Below are 21,391 nucleotides of genomic sequence, written 5' to 3' on the forward strand. Positions count from 1 at the left end.
TCAGTATTATCTCTTTTCCGGTGGTCTGATGAGCCACTACAGATTCAATTATAATCTCTCAATTACTATCTTTATGCAGATGACTAGTGTATAAATGTATACATATATGTGTGTATAAATATCTGTTTATATGCATACATACACACACACCCCTTGTCTCATATATCCCCACTCATGAGCTCCAGTCCACCATCATTTGCCTGTGAAATATCTACAATTGAATGTTCTATAGGTATCTCAAATGCAATGAATCCAAAATGGAATTATCATCTAAAAATAAATCTCTTCTTATTCCCAAAACTTCCATAGTTTAGCCAATGATGCCCTTATCTTTTAATCCTCAACTCCTTGTGCTCCCTGATCCTTCTTATCCAAATAGCTATTAAATATTATGGAATCTACATTTACGGCACCTCTCACATCTCTTCTTTTCTCTCCACTCTTGCAGCCACCACTGTAGTTTACGCCCTTATCACCTCTCCCCTAAGCACTATAGTAGCCACCCAATTGGAGCCTTAGCTTCTAGTATTTCCTTTCTCCAATCCACAGTCCTCACGGCTGAAAAAAGTAATCATCCCAAAGCATATCTGACCATATAACTCCTCTCCTTAAGAAGCCTCAGTGACTCTCTATTGCATATAGGACAAAATAAAAACTCCTCAGCTTAGCATTTAAATCCCTTCACAATCTGTTTCCAGATTACTTTGCTGCCCGTTACCCACTCCTCCCCACCTTACCTATGTCATATTCCAACTAGCTTGGCCTACCTGCTCCTCCCCAGATTTGGTACTCCATTTCTCCCTCACACCTGGCATGCACTCCCTCCTCACCTCTGCTTCTTAGAAGATCTAGTTTCTTTCAAGTCTTAGCTCATGTGTTATCTCCTATGGAAAACCCTTCTAATTCTCCTAGTTTTCATTCTTTCCTCCTTGAATTACTGTATTCATATATAGATAGAAGATACATAGATACAATCACCCATATATAATTATGGATAATATATGTACATATGTCTATATATACATTCACATATGCATATATACATGTATGCCTACACATATACGTACATATGTACATATATATGAGATAGATATAGATAGCTATATCACCATTCCCTCAGCAAAGGGATGCAAGACTGGCAGGTCTCATCAATCAATCAAACAAAAGATATTTTAGTAATTACTATGTGCCAGGTACTATGCTAGGAACTGAGGCAACAAGCATAACATGAGATAGTTCTTGCCTTCAAAGAACTTACAGTCTACTGGGAAGTATAACACATTTATAGATAAGGAAATATGGCAGGAAATATAAGATAGAGTTTTAGACATAAATATATAGCTATGGATATAGATACAGATGATAGAGATGCAGAGATAGTGTTTGACAGAAATAGATATAGATACAGATATAGATATAGATAGATACAGATATAAATATGGATGTAGATATAGATATAATAGAAAGTCGTTTGGGGAGGCACTAACAAATGGAGGGTTCAAAGAAGGCCTCTTGATTCAGGGAGCAGTTGATCTGATTCTTGCAGCTGATTCTACCAGCAGCTCAGAGCCACAGTAGATAGAGTGCTGGGCCTGAGTCCACATCTAGCCTTACACATTTACTGGCTGTGTGATTCTGAGCAAGTCATCTAACCTGTCTTACTTTCCTTATCTGTAAAAGAGTGATAATAATAACCCCTACCTCCTAGGTTGTTATGAGGATCAAAGGAGATATATGTAAAGTTCTTTGCAAACCTTAAAGTCTTACATAAATGCTAGCTATTACTGTTGCTGCTCCAAAGGCAGAGAGCCTTCTAGGCAAGGGGGTCAGCAAGAGATAGTCTGTCATATATAAGGAAAAATAAGCAAGCCACTCGTGCTTGAGTACAGCACATAAGGGGAAGTCACACGTCATCACTCTTACCAGTGAATATATGTGTGTGTGCATATACATGTCACCCTTCCCCATATAATTTGAACCCTAATATATAGAAATCCAGATGAGTAAAATATGGCCTACCTACTTTATTATGCATGCCTTTGCACTAGTTTTGCAAAAATGGGATAGCTTAAACTAAACAGCCCCCAAGTGGCTCTTTAAGCTCTGTCTCTCTGAGGAAGTCCAAGCAGCTTTCTAGTCCCCCAGGCTTTGCCCTGCCTGCTAAATTCAGGGTTGAAATTAGGATCTGACCTAGCCCATAAGTCTTTTGTTCCTTTGAGGTTTCACAGCAGCTGTGGTATATCCTTGAGTTCATCCCACACACAATCTCTAGAGGAAGAAGTAAATCACATGGATGGAATAGAAAGAGGAAGCTGGGTTTGGGTTGTCTATTCCCCAGCCAGATGTTACTCGACACAAGGATATTCTTTTTTTTAAAAAAGTATTTCGTTGTTCAGACAGAGGGTCAAAACCTAGTAGCAACCTGTCTTTCAGTTCAATTCACACCAGGTGCTATACAATGATAAGGTAATTTTCTTTATGGAGGTTTCTGGAGAATGAGTAAGGATGTGTTTGTGCACTGTGATTATAAAAATTGGAATCCAAATGACAAGCATAAAAAAGAAGTGTGGGCACTATCTACTTAGCATGGAAAAATGGGGGAAAGCACTGAATACAAAAACAGGGGTTCTGAGCTTGCATCCTCCTTCTGCTATGTCTTAGGTGTATGAACATGGACACAATGCTTCTGAGTCTCAGTTTCCCCGTATTTACACTACCTACTAGGGCTGTTGTGAGGAAAGAATTTTGCAAAGCTTAAATTGCTACTTAAGGCTAGTAAGCTGGCCTCAGAAGCAGGACTTGGATCCAAATTCTACCTCTGATACATATTGACTGTGTAATGTTGGGCAAATCACACAGCCTCAGTACCCTCAGCATCAATCTGAGACTAAGTTACCATGCTCATCTTCATTAGTAAAGACAGTTTCTTCACTGGGAGTTCTCAATCCCAAGAAAACAAAATATTTTTTATTTTAATAATATATCTAAAAGTATTTTTTTACTTTTTTACCCAGTAAAAATAAAAAGTAGAATATAATATAGTATTTACTCATTTATTTATTTAATAGAGTGTTTAACTCCATGTTTTGAATTATGTATTTAATTCCTCGATAAGGCTTAAGTCTTGTTCTTTGAGGTCATCTTCCTCCCATTTGTAACATCCATGTTACTTCTCCTCAAAATTACATCTTTGCTCTGTACCATAACCAGGCACCCTTCCTTCCACCTTAATGTACTTCATTGCCCTTGTTCCTAAGGTGAAAGGTTACACTGTCTCAGGTGATTAGCCTATAGCTTTAGAATAAATAGGACCTTGTAAGTCATAAAGTCCAACCCCCTCATTTTAAAGATGAGGAAATTAAAATGCAGAAAAGGAAAGTGACTTGACCAAGGTCATATAGCTAGTGAATGTCTGCGGCAAGATTTAAACCTAGCGATTTTTGCCTTGGAGTCCAATGCTTGATACACTACATCATGCTGCCTCTAAAGGCATAGATGACAACTCAGACCACCCTTTATACCTTCTTCCTTGTATTTTTCCTTACCTATTGAGTACATAATGGTATTAGATTCATTGCAAGAAGCCTAGTATTATGGAAAGGGGTTTCTGGTTCTCTCATTTGCTTTATAACAGGCAACAGGCAAGAATTTGAATCCAAGTCTTTCTGCTTCTGAGACCAGCTCTCCCATTAGCCTTGAGTAGCAATTTAAGGTTTCCAAAATTCTTTCTTTACAACAACCCTATTATTATCTCCATTTGACAGATTAGGAAACAGAGGCTCAGCTAGATTGTGATAGGTTCATATACCTAGCAAGTAGCAGAAAGAAGACTCAAGCTCAGCTCCCCTGTTCCCAGTCCGACCCTCACTACATATAGGTACAGTAATTCAAACCCAAAAAATCTAAGTTAACTTGCTCGACATTTTTCAGTTCTGAGTCCAATACTATTTTCATCATACTACATTGTCTTCCCAAAATTAAACCTAACCAATCTAGCTCATAATTTTCATTCTTGCTCTCACTATTGGCCATTTACTTGGAGCTCTTTTAAGAAAAAAGAAAATACCCCTTTGCCTGTATAATTGTTCTCATCCCTGATACCATGACACTTATGGTGACTAGTGTCTCAACACTCCCAAATACCAGCATTCAGAAGATGACAACAATTTCTGACAGAAGTCAGGAATCCTTGGCATTCTCAAGCAACAATCAGCTAGTTACCAAATATATTGGGGTGGAAGATTTGGAAAAGCATCAGCTTTTCTCTTTCTTTGAATGTGGCTGTAAAATGAAGAAAAGCTATAAGATTACAGCTTAAAAGGATGAAAGGGTCAAGTAAAGGCTTTGTTTTGAAAATTGGGAGACCTGGATAACAAGGAAAAGGTCAATAAGAGAGAGGAGGGAGAGAGACAGAGACAGAGACAGAGAGGCAGAGAGGCACATGAGACAGAGAGAGAGACAGAGAGAGATAGAGAGAGAGATGATAGAGAGATAGATAGACAGGTGATGGATGGATTGATAGACAAACAAACAGATAGGGCAAGCAAATAATACGCACTTATTATGTTAGGCACTGTGCTTAATACTGGAAATGCAAATGCAAGCAAGCAAGGCAGCCCCTGTGCTCGTGGTGCTTACATTCTAACAGGAAAGATAACACAAAAGAAGGTGCTAGAAAGGGAGGGTCAAGAGAAAAAGGCAAAGGTGGTATCAGTAAGAAGGCAAGATAAAGGGAGTGTCATAGGTAGTGTCACAGTGTCAAGGAGGCCTAGGCCTTGGAACAATGCCAAAACCTTACCAGTCAGTGATAGAGGACCTGTGAGTGGGGGGTGGGGTTCATGGATGGTGAATAGATAGCCAGGCTCTCTTATGGAGGCCTGAGCCCCAGAAAAATAATATTAAGGTCATCTTTCAGAGCCTGGGGATTCGGGGAGCTAGAGTAAATAGACACTGAAGATGTGAGGGAAAGAAGAAATAAGTGAAGGGGACAAATTCCTAGAGAAGATGGGAGGGGATTGGAATAAGTAGACAGATTGACTTTGGTAAGAAGTCTTTAGACACTGGAGCAGAGGAGGAAAGAATGTAGAATTTAATAGCTGGTCAATGAGGGAAAAATAAAAGCATTATGATGCAATAGTGAGCATCCAGAATAAATTAGATAACACACATTTACAGAAAATCCAGTTCTCCAGATTGTTTTACTCTTCTTCCTTCCCTTATGGAGTTGTTTAATCCAGCTTTTAGATGTCAGCCAGTTGACTAACATTTATTCAGAATTTGCTATGTGCCAAGGACCAAAGTAAGAACTGAGAATAAAAATACAAGTAGAAAGATAGTGCCTGGCCTCAAGGAGCTTATATTGTAATGGGAAAAGACAACTCATAAAAGAAAACAGGAGTATTTAGGGGATAGGGTGATGTATCCATTGTAGGGGCATAATAGAGGAAGCCTGAAGTGCAGCTTAGAGAAGAAAGGCTGACCTGGGAGTCATCTTAAATCTGATTCTCGGAGGAACCATCTAATCAGGAGAGGCTGCAGGAGCAAGAATTCTTCCAATGTGTGAATTCAAGGCCTAGATCAAGGCTTTAGGATGAAGAGCTGGAGTAGAGAAAGTCTAGAGTGTAGCCTGAAGAGAAATGAGACATGACTGATCTAGGCACTCTCCTTAATTGGAGGTCACAAAAAAAGGCATTACAAATGGTGGACACTCTTCTAACCTAAGGTCCATCTAATGACAGTGATCATGGGACCAAAAAAGCTATATTTCTTCCCTTCTTTTATCACAATTAAATTCTATTCAAAAGGCATTTTTCAGTGCCTTCTATGTACCAGGCTCCTTAGCAGGTATTAGTCATAAGAAAAAAAAAAAGAAAAATCTCTGCCCTTGAACATATTAAATTCTAATCTTTTGCTACCATCTTCTCCTTCATTCAATCCCACACCTTACTAAGACCCACACCTCCAACTGAAAAAAATCATCTCATTCTATCCCTTCTCCTCCAACCAATTGCCCTTCTGTCACCTGCACACTATAATTTATTTTCAATGTCTCCCTGTATTGACTCTTTCCCTACTGTCTACAAACATGCCCATGTCACCACCATCCTCAAAAAACCCTGACTCGATCCTTCCATTGCCACCATCATCCTATATCTCTTCTGCCCTTTGTGGCCAAACTCCTTAAAAAGGCCATCCATAATAGGTGCCTCCATTTTCTCTCCTCTCATTCATTTCTTAACCCCTTACAACCCAACTTCTGATCTCACCATTTCACTGAACCTGCTCTCTCCAAAGTTACCAGTGATTTCATTTGTCAGATCCAATGCCTTTTTCTCGGTCCTCATTCTTCCTGACTTCTCTGCAAACTTTAACACTGTTGATCACTCTCTTTCTTCTTGATACACTCTTCTCTTTAGGTTTTCAGAGCACCACTCTTTCCTGTTTCTCCTCCTGCCTATTAGACTGTTCCTTCTCAAAGGATCCTTTGCGGGATCCTTATCTGGGTCATGCCCTCTAATCATAGTTGTCCCACAAGGTTCTTTCTTGAGCCCTCTTCTCTTCTCCCTCTATACTTGGTGATCCCATAAGCTCCCATGAATTTAATTACCATCTCTAGGCTGATGAATCTCAAAGCTATCTATCCTGTCCTGACTTCTTTGTTGATCTCTAGTCTAGTATCCCCAACTGCCTTTTAGACATCTCAAACTGAATGTCAAACTCAACATATCCAAAACTCAACTCATTATCTTTCCCCCTAAACCTTTCTTATTTCCATACTTTCCTATCATTGTCAAGGGCACCACCATCCTTTCATTCACCCACACTGGCAAGCTAGGTGTCATCCTCAACTTCGGTCTCTCACCCCTTCTGTCCAATCCATCACCAAGGCCTGCCAGTTTTACTAATGTGACATCTCTTAAATTCATCTCTTCTCTCCTCTGATACTGCTTGTTGGTCACCCCTTACTTGGACTATTGCAATCATCTGCTTGTGGATCTGCCTGTCTCAAGTCTCTCCCCATCCTCCACTCAGCCGCCAAAGTGATTTTTCTAAAATATCTCTTCATATTGTTCCCCCATGCCTGCCCCCCACCCCACCCCACCCCACACACATACACTCAATAAAGTCCAGTGTTTCCCAATAACCTTCAGGATCAAATGTAAAATCTTCTGTTTGGCATTCAAAACCCTTCATAATGGACCCACCCTGCCTCTGCCTCTCCTATATCTTATTGCAAACAGCATTTTTATGGATGAGTTTGCCTCACCAGTTTGTTACTACTTTCCTTACTAAGATATTTCATTAAATGTCTTGAACTAATTACCTCCTTTGATTAGTAAAGTAAACAAAAGGAAGGGGATCATGATTATTGTTTTTGAATAGATGCAAACCAATAGGGCCCTTGAATGTTTGGACACAAATTAATAAAGATTAATGGGAAACGAATGTAGAAGAACATATCTACAACTATTACTATAATTTTTATAGGAGTTACCAATGTAAAGCAGTTATCATAATGAGAAAACAAGAACCTAAACACCTTAGTCAGCAAAAAATTCATCTCCCTGACAAGCAGAGAACTACAGTAGCCAAGAATAATGCCAATTTGGGACATAAATTAACTTGAAAATTCTCACAAAAAGAATTGTCTTATAAAACAGTGAAAAGCAAAAAATGAAAATCAGTATGATACAGTGGATACTAGAGTGCTGGACTAGGAATCAGGAAGACCTAGGTTCCAATCCGACTTCAAATATTCACTGGCTGTTTGGCCCTGGGAGAGTCACTTAAAAGTTTCCCATTGCAACATGATAAGCAAATACTCCCCACACTTCTTTTTCGTGCTTGTCTTTTGGATTCCAGTTTTAAAATTATAGTGCTCAAACATTCTCCAGAAACTTCCATCTCAGCTCATTCATTTGCAAAATGAGGGGGTAGGATCATTGGTTTCTAAGATTTCTTACAGTTCTAAATCTAATCCTAATATTCTTTGAAAGAAAAGTTCAAAGTATGACACAAGTCACAAATAAGCAAGTCATGAGCTTTACTTTAGCACCTTCTCCAGAGGTGCAGTGGCCATCCCCATTCACTCACTTCTTGGTTTCTGTCTTCACCATAAGATCTTCTCCAGCATTCTGGATGGCATACCTTTGGACCAGATGCAGCTACCAGCTTCCTGACTTCTTTTCTCACCTCCAGGGACTTTAGCATGTCCATCATGCACCACTGACCTGACTAGATTCTCCATGGCCCAATCTTTAGCTGTTATTACCTTCTATGAAAGAGGCCTCCTAGGATACAACATTGCCATCTGCCATGAGTTTTGATCATGAGGAAGGATCTTGAACAGTCTAATAAAAAGCCTACCTCGAGAGACCTCTCTCCAGCAACCGACACTCTCTCTGGATTAATTTCTCAATGTTTACTGTACTCCCATAAATTTATATTCTCCCCACCTCAGTTATTCTGAACCCTGACTGCCAGTACTACAAGCCTTATTCTCTAACCCCAATGCACACTCTCTCTCTTCTATCCACTTCAACCTTACCCCGCCCTACAATGTTCCACTCCAGATTTGTACAGCCTTTCTACTGTACCCTCTGAAATACCTGTTTCACAAGAATAATGTTTCTTTCTTTTTTTGGAGGGGGGAAGGCAGGGCAATTGGGGTTAAGTGACTTGCCCAAGGTCACACAGCTAGTAAGTGTGTCAAGTTTCTGAGGCCAGATTTGAACTCAGGTCCTCCTGAGTCCAGGGCCCATGCTCTACTCACTGCACCACCTAGCTGCCCCAGTAATCTTTCCTTCATCCTAAAGCTTTTTACTTTCTCACTCCTCTCACTCACTGAGAACTGGCTGCCTACTGATAACCCTTGGCCAGCCTTTCTAAAATTGGTAACATTTTCACTTATACCTTCCCAAATCATTGGTCATAGGGTATGGGGGGGAATCAGAATACTTTGTGTTCCTTATCCCTACTTCAAGAGCCTCCCTCTAACACAATTACTCCACAACATCTCTTCCATTGAAGTTCATATTATACACATTTATTGCCCAATTCAGATCCTTATGGATATCATCTACTGATCCCCAAAACATTCTCCTTCCTCCTTAATGACCTCATTTCCTGGTTCACAGTCTTTCTCTCCTCCCAATTCCCATCTTCATACTAGAAAACTTAGATAAATAGATAGACAGACAGACAGATGGATAGATATAGATATATAGAGATGCTCCCTCAAATACCTTAACTTTCTAGTTCCTCGGTCTTCTCAATTCCCATGGCATCTCCTAAGATACACACAGAGATAACCACCTTTGATCTTGCCATCACCCACAACTCTTCAATTTCCATGTCTATGAATTCCAAAATTATTTTATTATTCCATCTTCACTATGCATATCCCTGTTGTATCCCCAGCACTTAGTAAATTGCCTAGAACATACTAGGCACTTAATAAATATTGATTAATGATTGACAATTACTTATGAGCCCTATGCCTATTCTTCCTCCTCACTCTGACTTCCATTCCCTCTACTCTTCAATTCTTTTCCAGGCCATCATCTTTTCACTGGTTACATTCTCCTCACTTCCCAGTCTCAACCACTTGATGGGCCAGTTCAACTCTGCATTATAATCTACTCTTGAATCCCTTGCCTACTTGGCATATTGCCAATCATACTTTGCCAAAGCCCCACCCTAGATTACTTCTACCACCTTCCTTCTTCAGTCCTATTCACATGCTGTTAAATTGAGCTGCAGAAAATCACAAAACTGCAATGATTCAGTGACTACAAATTTATGTTACAAAATCTCAACTGGGCCTTCACTGAACCAAGGTAATCCTTTTATGCTTCACAAATCAATTCCCTACGACATTCACCAAATAAGTTATTCCAAACCTTTTCATCTTTTTTCAAGCCTTCTACTACATTACCTTTCTCAATTCTTAGCTAAGGTCCATACCTCTTACTGCAGGGGAAAAATTGAGGCCATTCTCTTCTCTCACTCATCTTATTCATTACTTATAAGGGAACTGAGGCTCAGTTAAATGACCTATCCAAGGTCACATAACTAAGAAGTGCCAGATTAAGGACCTAGAGTCATCTCTTTGGTGACTCTAGGTCCAATGTACTTTCCACTATGCGTTCTCAGTTGCCATCTTTCAGGAATCTCTTACTTGCAAGTATTCCTTATATAAACAGTCACTGTTTTGGGACCTGATGCCCTTCTCCAGAGGTCAACAAAATTCTCCCTCACCCTCACACCAATGACTTAGGCCCCTTTCCCCCATTTCCAACCTCCAGACTTTCTATTGCTACTTGAACATTACTCTAGCCTCTCCTTCTCAGAACCAATTTGCAGGCCATATGGGAAAATTAGTCTCATAACTTGAGAATAATTTCTTGATTTTTTTTTACCAAAAATCATATTATCAAGCTTGAGTACACATCTTTGTCATTAGACTTGACTCCAAATGGATTTTTGACTATTTCCAAAAGTCAATTCCAAGCTTATAGGATAAAGGAACTATAAAGGCCAGGGAAAGAGGCTATAAAGGCAGGGGAAAGAGCTCTGGGTTTGGGAAACAGAATACATTAGTCAGAATCCTGTAACTGTCACTTCCTACCTCTGTCACCATAGGGCCTTCAGTTTCCTCCACTGGAAAGTGAGAGGGTTGGATTTGATAACCTTAAGGTTCCTTGCTGCTATAAGTCCATATTCCTATGAATATTTGGTATCACTGAGGACAATCAAAAGAATGTATGAAAATTCCTGAAAGAAACTCCTAAAGAAGAGCACCTAAAACATTTTGAGCAATCCAGCATCCTCACAATAGAGAGCATGTATAATCTTCCAAAGCAAGAATTTTGAAAATCCTTTGGATGTGAAAGTCCTGGGGTGTTCACGAACCATAACAGAGCCATAGAATAAGGAAGGAAACTTAGAGGTCAGTCAATCTAAGCCTTTCATCCTTTAGGCTAAAAAAAGTATTTGCAAACCAAGAGAATCTTAGGACTTATTCTCCTCTGGTATTTCAAGAACACTTTTGTTTTATGAAAAGCTTTCTTAAAAATGTCAGTGTGATCCAATAAAAATATGTCCCTCTGCTGAATTCAAAGCAAAGTTCACAGGTGATGGAAAATCGTTAGTTGTGTTCTAACATATCACAGATGTGTGAGTAGAGGTGAAAATAAGCACAAATATCCAGTGCACCAAATACTGAGTCTCCCCTTACCAAGAAAATATCAGACATCAAAGCCTCCCAGTTTGGGTTGGACTAGGAAGTTGCATAAAGGAAAAAATCAGCTAGACTCCTATCTCATGACTACAGTCATTGTTTATTACAAGAGTAAGAACTGACATAGCATCTACATAGTGCAAAAGCAGCCCCATGCTTGATTAGAAAAATTAAAGCTATAAATTCCATACACTGCACCTCCTCCCACCCTCCACCAGGTTGGCAATTCACAACATTAACTCTAATGCTGCTGTCATAAAGAATAATAAGCCTTGCCTCAAAGGATGGTCACCTTTGCTGCAGAGAAGCAAGCAAAATATAAGATGCAAAGCAATGTAAGAGGAGGATACAGACTACCTAACAGGAGCACCAAGTCTTGCATAATGAGGATGGTGAAAATGAGGATATTACTAATTATTATTATAACTATAAATAGCTAGAGGAGAGATGGAAAGATGGCCTGGGAAGGGAGATGAGGTATTCTTTGCTTACTGATGATGGACTAATTTGATAGTCAATCTATTGTCAGTGAACATTTATTAAGCCCTTACTTTGTGCCAGATACTGTGCTACTGAAATAGAGAAGTTTGAAAGAAGTTAGGATTTGAGGGAAAGATAAGAAGTTCTGTTTTGGGATATGTTGAGTTTGAGGTGGCAGTGAGACATGTTATTGGAGATGCCCCAAAGGCACATGGAGAGGCAAGAAGTGGTAAAGCCAAGAATATCATTGTTAGCATAATGAGCTGCCTCAGGCACCAGTAGACACCTGCTTCCCCAAGGATCAGGAATGGCAAGCCCTCATTCTCCACAAGCTCTGCTTACATAACCCAAAAACCTTTCCCTGCTTCCCTCTCCTTCACCTTCCTCTTATAGCCCATAATGTGCCTTTCTGTCCAAAGGGCTCCTGGTGCTCTGTTACTTGCTCTACTCAGCATTGTATATCAAGCCTCAGGTTCCATTGTTATTTCTCCTTCTGTATCAAGTCGATTTGTCCTACTCTGGGCTAGTGTTCCCTGAGCTCTTGTCCTCACAGCAGCCTGCCAGTGAGCAGAGTGAGAGAACATAAAGTGTCTCATTGTACTCTCTTCCTCAAAGAGAAAAAGGCTCCCAGAAACCAAAGAAAGACACTATGACATCAGGCAGGCATGATAATGAAACAGTTGCTGAGTTTTTGTTTTATTTTGCCCAGATCCAGGTCTCCACCATACTTTTCTGCCATATCCAAGCTATGCTTTCCCCTGTAGAGCCATTATCTCCACTTTCTCTTCACTGGAACCTTGAACTCTTCCTCCTGGAGCCATGCTGGGGTCTGATTGGCATGTTTTCATCTTATCTTGCCTGGATCCAGACCTCTACCTCACTTCCTGGGACCATCTCCACATGGAACATCTCCAGTGTCTGCTTTGCAGTTCTACTTTATGTTATTTCCTTCTTTCCTATGAATGTAAGCTCCTTGAGGGCATTCACTATCTTGTTTGCTTGTAATTGTGTCTCCAGTGGCTGGAACATAGTAAATGTTAACAAATTATCTCTCTGTCTCTCTCTGCCTCTAAATGTTTATCTTTGTCACTGTGTATGTCTCCTCTGTCTCTGTTTCTGTCTCTCTATATATTTCTCTAAATATAGGGCTCCCAGAAAGTGAAAAACGCTACATGATTTATTAATTTTATCATTTAAAAAAAGAATCTACAAACAAAATAGACAAGATCTTAATTAAAAAGTGTTTATCTTAATAAATGGGGCAACACAGTGAGGTATAGAGAGTGCTGGACCTGAAGAAAGGGAGATCTGGGTTCAAATCTTGTTTCTAACATTCACTAGTAATATAATCATGATCAGGTCATCTGTTCTCTCTGAGCTTCAGGCTAATTTTTAAGACTTATTTTCTAAGTTAAAGATGTCTTACCATCTGTAATAGTGGAAGGAGTTCCCCCACTAATGGAACTGCATATCCTTAACATATTGATATGTGCTGATAAGTTATATTACTTTGCCTATTGCAATAATTTCTTAGCAAATATCCTATAACTAAAACCTGCCATTTTAGATCCTCATGTCACACTACTGTAAAATTCTCTGGTTATGGGGTTATTCTGTGAATCCAGTACTTAAATGGATGATTACCAGGAGGGGGAGGGGGAAAGAGTAGTGGGGTCATTGGTTAGCTGCCCAGATGAGTCCAAGAATAAGAAATCAGGAGGCAGGTAAGAGCTATTAGTCCATTGAACTTGAGATTCTACTCTACGAATAATGAGAAGTCTCTTCACCATCAGGAAGAACCACAACACAAAGTAGATATAAGGTTATTTTAAACACCAAGGCCTGTAGGTCCATGAAACTTGTAACTATTATCCTTCAAAGAATAAAGTGTTTTTTAATCCCCTGGCATGTAGCACTGCGATATATGGGAAGACCTGGGCAAAGATCTTTCAAGATAAGGAATAGATTGGTTATGATCTGTGCCTATAGAGAGAATACAATTAATAATTCACAGATTAGGAAGCTGATATGATGACATCGAATTCAAGATCTTCATCTTACAGAAGGGAATACTGAGGTCCAGACAGATTGGAAGACATCAGAGGCCATGCAGGAAACAACTGACAAAATTTGGATGTTCATTGCCCAGGACAGTGCCTGCACATAGTAGGCACCAAATAAACTTTTATAGACTGACTGCTTTGAAATGAAGTCAGAGAGCCTTGAAACAAAGCCCTCTTCACAAAATCCATCAGAAACCTGAAATATCTCTCTGAAGAAACAGACCCCGGGTAGGCACGAGATTGGTGAGCTTCAATCTTACCTTAGCTTTTCTTCCTTTTCTCTACTTTTCTTGGATGCTTTGGGGGTCAGGGCTCACCAGTACTTGCCCAACCACCAAAATATTTCAGCCCCCATGATTTCCCAACTTATGTACAGATATGCTTGGTGTAGTTAAAAAAAGCACTGTATTTTGAAGTATGAGAACCTATGATCAACTCCTGAGTTGGTTAATTGCCATCTGTAATCTTGATCAAATCACATCAATTCTCTGTACCTCAGTTTCCTTACCTATAAAATTAAAAGTTTGGATTACATGATTTTTAAAAACCATTCAACTCTGAATAGTAAAACTCTGTAATCTTTCCCCTTTTAAGAGAGAACAGATGAGCTTAAACCTTCAAGCTACCTAACATGGGCATAAAACCTAGCAGTTTCTTTGACTAACTTTATCTGCTTCCATCTATCTAGAACTTAACTCATCTCATGGCCTAGGCAGTGTGCTCTACACAGCCTCTCCCTAATCTCCATACTTAAACCCTGCTCCAGGCTTCTGCCAACTCAGAACAAGTGTCCCTGCTTGTCTCTGCCATCAGTTTTCAAAGAACATTCTCGAAGACACTCCTTGGCAATGAAATTAGAAAAGCCCAACTCACCAATTGGAAGAGAAGAGTCATTTCTCCTCTTGAGCCTTAACACTGACATTATTTGACTTTTATTCCTGCTCCACATTGTTTCAACAATTTGGCTAGCAGCTGTTGTAGGGGTGAAAGACCAACACAAGCCCAACAACAAGCATGCTACCAGCACACTGCAAAAGCCCAGGTTCTTTTGATCTGCTTTAGTAGGGAAAGCAACGTTAAGGGGTTGACAAGCTTACTTTAATTCAGCATACAAATATCATTCACTTAGTTCAGGGGAAAAAGCCAGCACCCTGAACTTCAGAGCAAATACAAACAAATTACAAACATGGACAGACAGACCAAATACAATTCAAATCTCAATACATAGTTACCAGAGTTTAACAAAGTCCCAACATCCGGGGTTTATGAGCTGGAGGGCTCTTAGCTACAGCGGCCCAGAGCCTCTACATCATCCTGCGCCACCAAGAGTGAGAGCCCCTGCGCAAATAGCTCTGTCTTCTCTTCTTATACCGTTTCAGATGTCATCAAACGTCATCTGAATGACCAGAACTTAGGCTCCTATGATTGGCTCTTGAGTTAGCACCTCCCCTTAGTACCCTGGGAGCTTCACACCCACATAGGCTTAGCACCTAATAAGGGTTTGGACCTGGGGCTTAGCAACTAGTAAGACTCAATGAAATACACTGAATTAATCAAAGGAAACAAAAGCCAAACTCTTCAAGGGCACTTGGTTGAACTGAGTGCTAAGAGCCCATTTTGCTTACCAACACACCTGTTTGTCCCCTCCCCTTGATCACTTCCTGTAGTAATGTTGCTAATTCCCTTATTGTTCCTCCATTTTCACTGTGCACTCTTCTTGAGGGCGATGAGTCAGAAATTTTCAGCCTACTCTCTTAGAGGCACAGCCTGTCGACTTCAGGGGAAGAATAGGGTGATTGTTACTACATTACTTCCCCATCATTTGCTTTGGATTCAATGTTTAATGTTAACTGCTATACAGTGAGAGGCTGACAAACATTACCCATAGGACATTTTCCCCATGCCTGACTAGTGAAATGATACTGTGAAGCACTGAGAGTTTTATTTTTGACCTGTTTTAAACTGCTAAACTTCTTGCAGGGAGAAGGGATGAAGGAAGAAGGCATGGAGATCTCCAAGGCTATATAATTCCTTTTTGGCACTGTCACAACTGTCTTCAAAGTGAAGGAGGAATCTGATGATGATGGTGGATGATGGTTCAAATTTACCACCTGGCTACTATTATCCAAGATGCAAATGATTTATTCATAATCCAGACAACAATTTTTCCAAGTGTAACAAATTTTTATATATTTTAACTGATGTTTTTCCTCCTCGATGCCCCTGAAGATGTACATATATGTATCTTCCAGGTGTTGTGTTCTTGAAGAATATGAATGGAGCTTAAGTTCTAAAAGCTGCTACCAAGCTAAGAAAAAAAAGACTTTACATATGAGCCAGGCACTGAACTTGTATGTCTGTCAGCTGAGGATTAAGTTAGTCCTTACTGAGAAACTCACCTTCATGTAGGCTGAAGGTTGATGAATTTTTCCAGTGTAGCAGCTCTTGCAGATAATCTCAATAAGCCATAGCAGGGTTGTGATCTGTATAATTGAAGGGAATAACCACATTGATGAAATCATGGATCCTTGAAATATAGATATGTGTACATGTCTTTGAGCTTGAAAGGAGGCAGTATAAAGGCGGCAAAAACTGGATTTGTACTTTAAAAGCTTGCCCTGTCCATTTATAAAAAATACCACACACACACACACACACACATACACACACACTAACACATACACACAGTACTGAATCAACTTGCAAGGTCAAAAGAAAACTGGAAAATTGGTTTGTTTTCCAAGAAAAGATTTTTGCTATTGCCTGACTTTGACTTTTATAACTTTGGTGCCACTTGGCATTAAGAACAGAGAAATACTTCACATTGAGAATCAACAGGGAGGCTACAGGATTATTTTTTTTGTTTTGATCAGGTTGCAAGCTTTACCTTTTTTCATTAGGTTTATAAAATATTCTAATCCCACATGCCAACCCAATTGCCTTTGTAAACCTTAAAGTGCTAGACAAATGTAAGTTATTATCATCATCACTATAATTATCATCATAGGCTAAATTGAATTTACGCACTGTTATATCACAGTTGGAAAGTACAACAGAGGCCATCTAGTTGAACAAGAATCCTCTCTACAACATACATACTTTAAAAATATGCTCGCAAACTTTGCTTCAAGAGCTCCAGTGATGGGGAAACCCAAGGCAATACATTCCAGTAGATAGCTCTAATTGGGAAGTTTTTCTTAAAATGATGCCTAAATTTGTATTTTTGCAACTTTCAAGCATTTCAGGTAGTCCTCTGAGTCCAAAAATAAAAAGTCTAAACCTTCTTCAACTGGTACGTAGTAAGTGCTTAATAAAATATTTGTTGATTGACAGCCTTTCAAGTAATTGAAGACAGTCACATATTCCCTCTAAGTTTAATTTTATCATTTTACATACAAGTATCTTTATCATCCACTGAATCTTCCTCTAATACCCCAATGCTTCATTGTGGTGTAGAAGTGACCTGGGTTTTGAATATCTACTAGTAGAGCACAAGCTCTGTGCATCATACCAAGAGGTAATCTTGAAATACAGGAATGACTATTGACTCTATGTGCCTATTATTTGTGAAACAACCTAAATTCTAGGAGGTTAATCCACAGATTAGGGCAAAAAACTCAAGGTAAAAACTCATTTAATTACAGAAATTATTGATGACCATCTACCAAATTGTGGTCTGCCCTCCTGGCCAGTGTACCACCATCAAGCAAAGAATGGATCCTTGAAATATTGAAGTTAGAGATCTTTATGAAGTGAAGAGTGTGGAGGCAAATTCCATCGCCTGCCAAATAGCTTTTCAGTATTTTTTGTGACCCAAGACCTTTCCATGTTTCTGAAAAACTGTGAATTAGACATGAAAGAGGCTCAGCCTGAATCATCTTAGAATGCATCACAGTACATCTGGACCTGACTGATGGATGGTGATTCTGGGGGCGGGGAAAAGGGAGAGACAGCGGCAAAATAAGAGACATGAATCATGTGAGATAGAAGCAAGATACTTGCCCTGTGTGAAAAAAATCAGCACTTTATTACAGGTAAAAGGGCTTCTCAGGTAATATTATGATGAGTCAAAAAAAAGCAACAGTGCAATTCATAGATGGAAATAAAATTTCAGACAAGAGCCAAATCAATAAGTAAAAAAGTCAAAAGATAAGACAGATCAATATTAACTACAGTAATTTGTCATGCTCAGTTTCTTGAGGTGTCTTGAAGCTCTCTGCTTCTAAACTAGTTTTCCAAAGTTTTCTGATATTTTTATTTGGTGTTTAAAATTTTAATTTAGGATTTCTGGGAACAGAGTCAAGATGATAGAGTAGAGGAAACAGCTTAATTCTCCCGACATTCTCCTCCAATAAATTTTAAAATAATGCATCAAAGCAATTTCTAGAGTGGTAAAAATAACAAAAGGTCAGAGGGAGACATTTTTCTAGCCCAAGACAACTTAGGAGGTCTGAAGGAGAGGTCTGTGACTTGGGGGTGGTGGCTGACCTAGAATACACATGACTGTAAAACCAGTTGTGGACCTTGGAGGCAGACACAGAAGCAGCAGCACCTTTAGAAGTTCTTGAACCAGAGAATGTAAGGTATCTGACAACTAATCAGAAAGAGATTGCAGGAGACTCTGTCCTAGCTTTGGGCACAGGATATGGTGGTATTTGGCAATATCATTGCCCATACCCACTTCCAGCAGGGTGGAGAGAACTGCGTTCTGTCCTAAGTCATCAGATCCCTTAAGGAGTAGTATCAATTGCTGTTCTAAAGGAGCAGGGGCCCTGAAAAGTGTTATAACTTGTGGCTGCAAAGGATTGGGGGCCCTTCCTGGGTAAGGACAAGAGCGAAGACTGGGAGAATAGTGACTACACCTCTCATAAGATCACACAACCTGAAAAATTGAGGGGCGGAGCCAAGGTGGAGGCTGGTAAGCAGGAACTAGTATGAGCTCCATACCGAGTCAATCCAAAAACCTATAAAAATTGGCTTTGAACCAATTCTAGAATGGCAGAACCCACAAAACAGCAGAGGGAAGCAGGGCTCCAGCCCAGGACAGCCTGGATGGTCTCTGGGTGAGGTCTATCCCACACGGAGTTGGGAGCTGGGAGCTAGGAGCTGGGAGCTGGGAGCTGGGAGCTGGGAACGGAGTGGAGCAGAGTCCAGCATGCGCAGCATGGACCATCCAGCCCAGAAGCCGGGCAGAGGGGGCCCTAGCGCCCTGAATCAGTGAGCTGCGGCAGTTACCAGACTCCTTAACCCACAAACACCAAAGACTGCGGAGAAGGTTAGTGGGAAAAGCTGCGGGAGTAGAAAGGGTTCGCAGTTCGGCTTCCAGCCCCGGGGGCAGCGGAGGTGGGGCAGCTACAACTGTTGTTACTTCCGGCTCCAGGCCCACCTGGTGGGAGGAATTAAGTGGCGGATCAGAGCAGGAGTGCACAGCCTGCTGAAGATCTAAGCCCAGTCCGGGTTGGGGGTTGGGTAAAGAGCAGTGCTGGTATGGCAGAGCTGGCACTTCCCCCCCAAACGTGGAACACAGAACTCTCTAGTCTACAAGCAGTCATACCTCGCTGAAAAACTCAAAGGTCAAGTTAGTTGGCTGGGAATATGGCCAGGCAGCGAAAACGCACCGAGATTCAGTCTCAGACTTTGCATTCTTTCTTTGCTGACAAAGAAGACCAAAACAGACAGCCTAAAGAAGTCAATAAAGTGCAAGAGCCTACACCAACAGCCTCCAAGAAAAACATGAACTGGTCCCAGGCCATGGAAGAACTCAAAAAGGATTTGGAAAAGCAAGTTAGAGAAGTGGAGGAAAAATTGGGAAGAGAAATGAGAAGGATGCAAGAAAACCATGAAAAACAAGTCAATGACTTGCTAAAGGAGACCCAAAAAATACCAAAAAATACACTGAAGAAAACAACACCTTAAAAAACAGACTAACTCAAATGGCAAAAGAGCTCCAAAAAGCCAATGAGGAGAAGAATGCCTTGAACATTGCTCTCATGAGATTTGGCCTAAGGAGGGAATACCATACATACCCAATTGGGAATCTTACCCCACAGGAAAGAAGAGGGAAGAAGATAAAAAAAAAATGGGGGGGATGATGGAGGGGAGGGCAGATGGGGGTGGAGGTAGTCAAAAACAAACACTTTCGAAAGGGGACAGGGTCAAGGGAGAAAATTCAATAAAGGGGGATGGGTTGGGAAGGAGCAAAATATAGTTAGTCTTTCACAACATGAGTATTGTGGAAGGGTTATACATAATGATACACATGTGGCCTATGTTGAATTGCTTGACTTCTAATGAGGGTGGGTGGGAAGGGAAGAGGGGAGAGAATTTGGAACTCAAAGTTTTAAAAACAGATGTTCAGAAACAAACAAAAATGTTTTTGCATGCAACAAGAAAATAAGATACACAGGCAATGGGGCATAAAAATTTATCTTGCCCTACAAGAAAGGAAGGGAAAGGGGGATGGGAGGGGAGTGGGGTGACAGAGGGGAGCGCTGACGGGGGAACAGGGCAACCAGAATATATGCCATCTTGGAGTGGGGGGGAGGGTAGAAATGGGGAGAAAATTTGTAATCCAAACTCTTGTGAAAATCAATGCTGAAAAGTAAATATGTTAAATAAATTAAAAAAAAAAAAAAGATCACACAACCTTGTAAACATCAAAAACCTCCAAACCCCAAGTACTAGTTCTGGAAAAGAAAAGCAATGAAAAAAGCCTGAAGTTTAGGACAGTGCCCCTCACTCCTATGAATGAATGAAGGAAGGAAGGAAAGGAGAGAGGGAGGGAGGAATGGAAGAGGGGAGGGAGGAACTGAAAGAGGGAGAGAGAAAGGGAGAGAGGGAGAGAGAGAGGAGTGGAAGGAGGGAGAGAGGAAAAAATTTATACTTCAATTTGTGCTCAGAGTTCATCAGTTCTCACTCTGGAGGAAAATAGCATTTTGTTCATTGTGGAGGTAGGTAGCATTTTTTCATTATGAGTCCTTTGGAATTGTCTTGTATCATTGTGTTGATCAGAGTAGTCAAGTCTTTCACAGTTGATCATCATTACACTACTACATTGTGTGCTATTTCACACAATGATCTCCTGATTCTTCTCACTTCATTTTGCATTGGTTCATGCAGGTCTTGCCATGTGGTTTTTTTTTTTCCTGAAACCGCCCCGTTCATCATTTCTTACAGCATAATAATACTCCATCACAATCACATGCCACAACTTTTTCACCATTCCCCAACTGATAAGCATCTCCTCAATTTATAATTTTACTGCCACAAAAAGAGCTGCTACAAATATTTTTGTACATAGGTCCTTTTTTTAACCTCTTTGGTGTACAGGCCTGGTAGTGGTATTGGTGGGTCAAAGGGCATGCATAGTTTTATAACTTTTTTTGAATAGTTCCAACTTGCTCTCTAGAATAGTTGGACCAGTTCACAACCCCACCAGCAGTGCATTAATGTACCTGTTTTCCCTCATCCCTGCTAGCATCTGTTATTTCTGATAGGTATAAAGTGTGACCTCTTAGTTATTATAATTTGAATTTGTCTATTCAATAATCGATAGCTTTGATTTCTTCTTCCAAAAAATGCTTGTTCATATCCTTCAATCATTTTA

Source organism: Trichosurus vulpecula, chromosome 3 (genome assembly GCF_011100635.1).
Source record: "Trichosurus vulpecula isolate mTriVul1 chromosome 3, mTriVul1.pri, whole genome shotgun sequence".
Classification (NCBI taxonomy): domain Eukaryota; kingdom Metazoa; phylum Chordata; class Mammalia; order Diprotodontia; family Phalangeridae; genus Trichosurus; species Trichosurus vulpecula.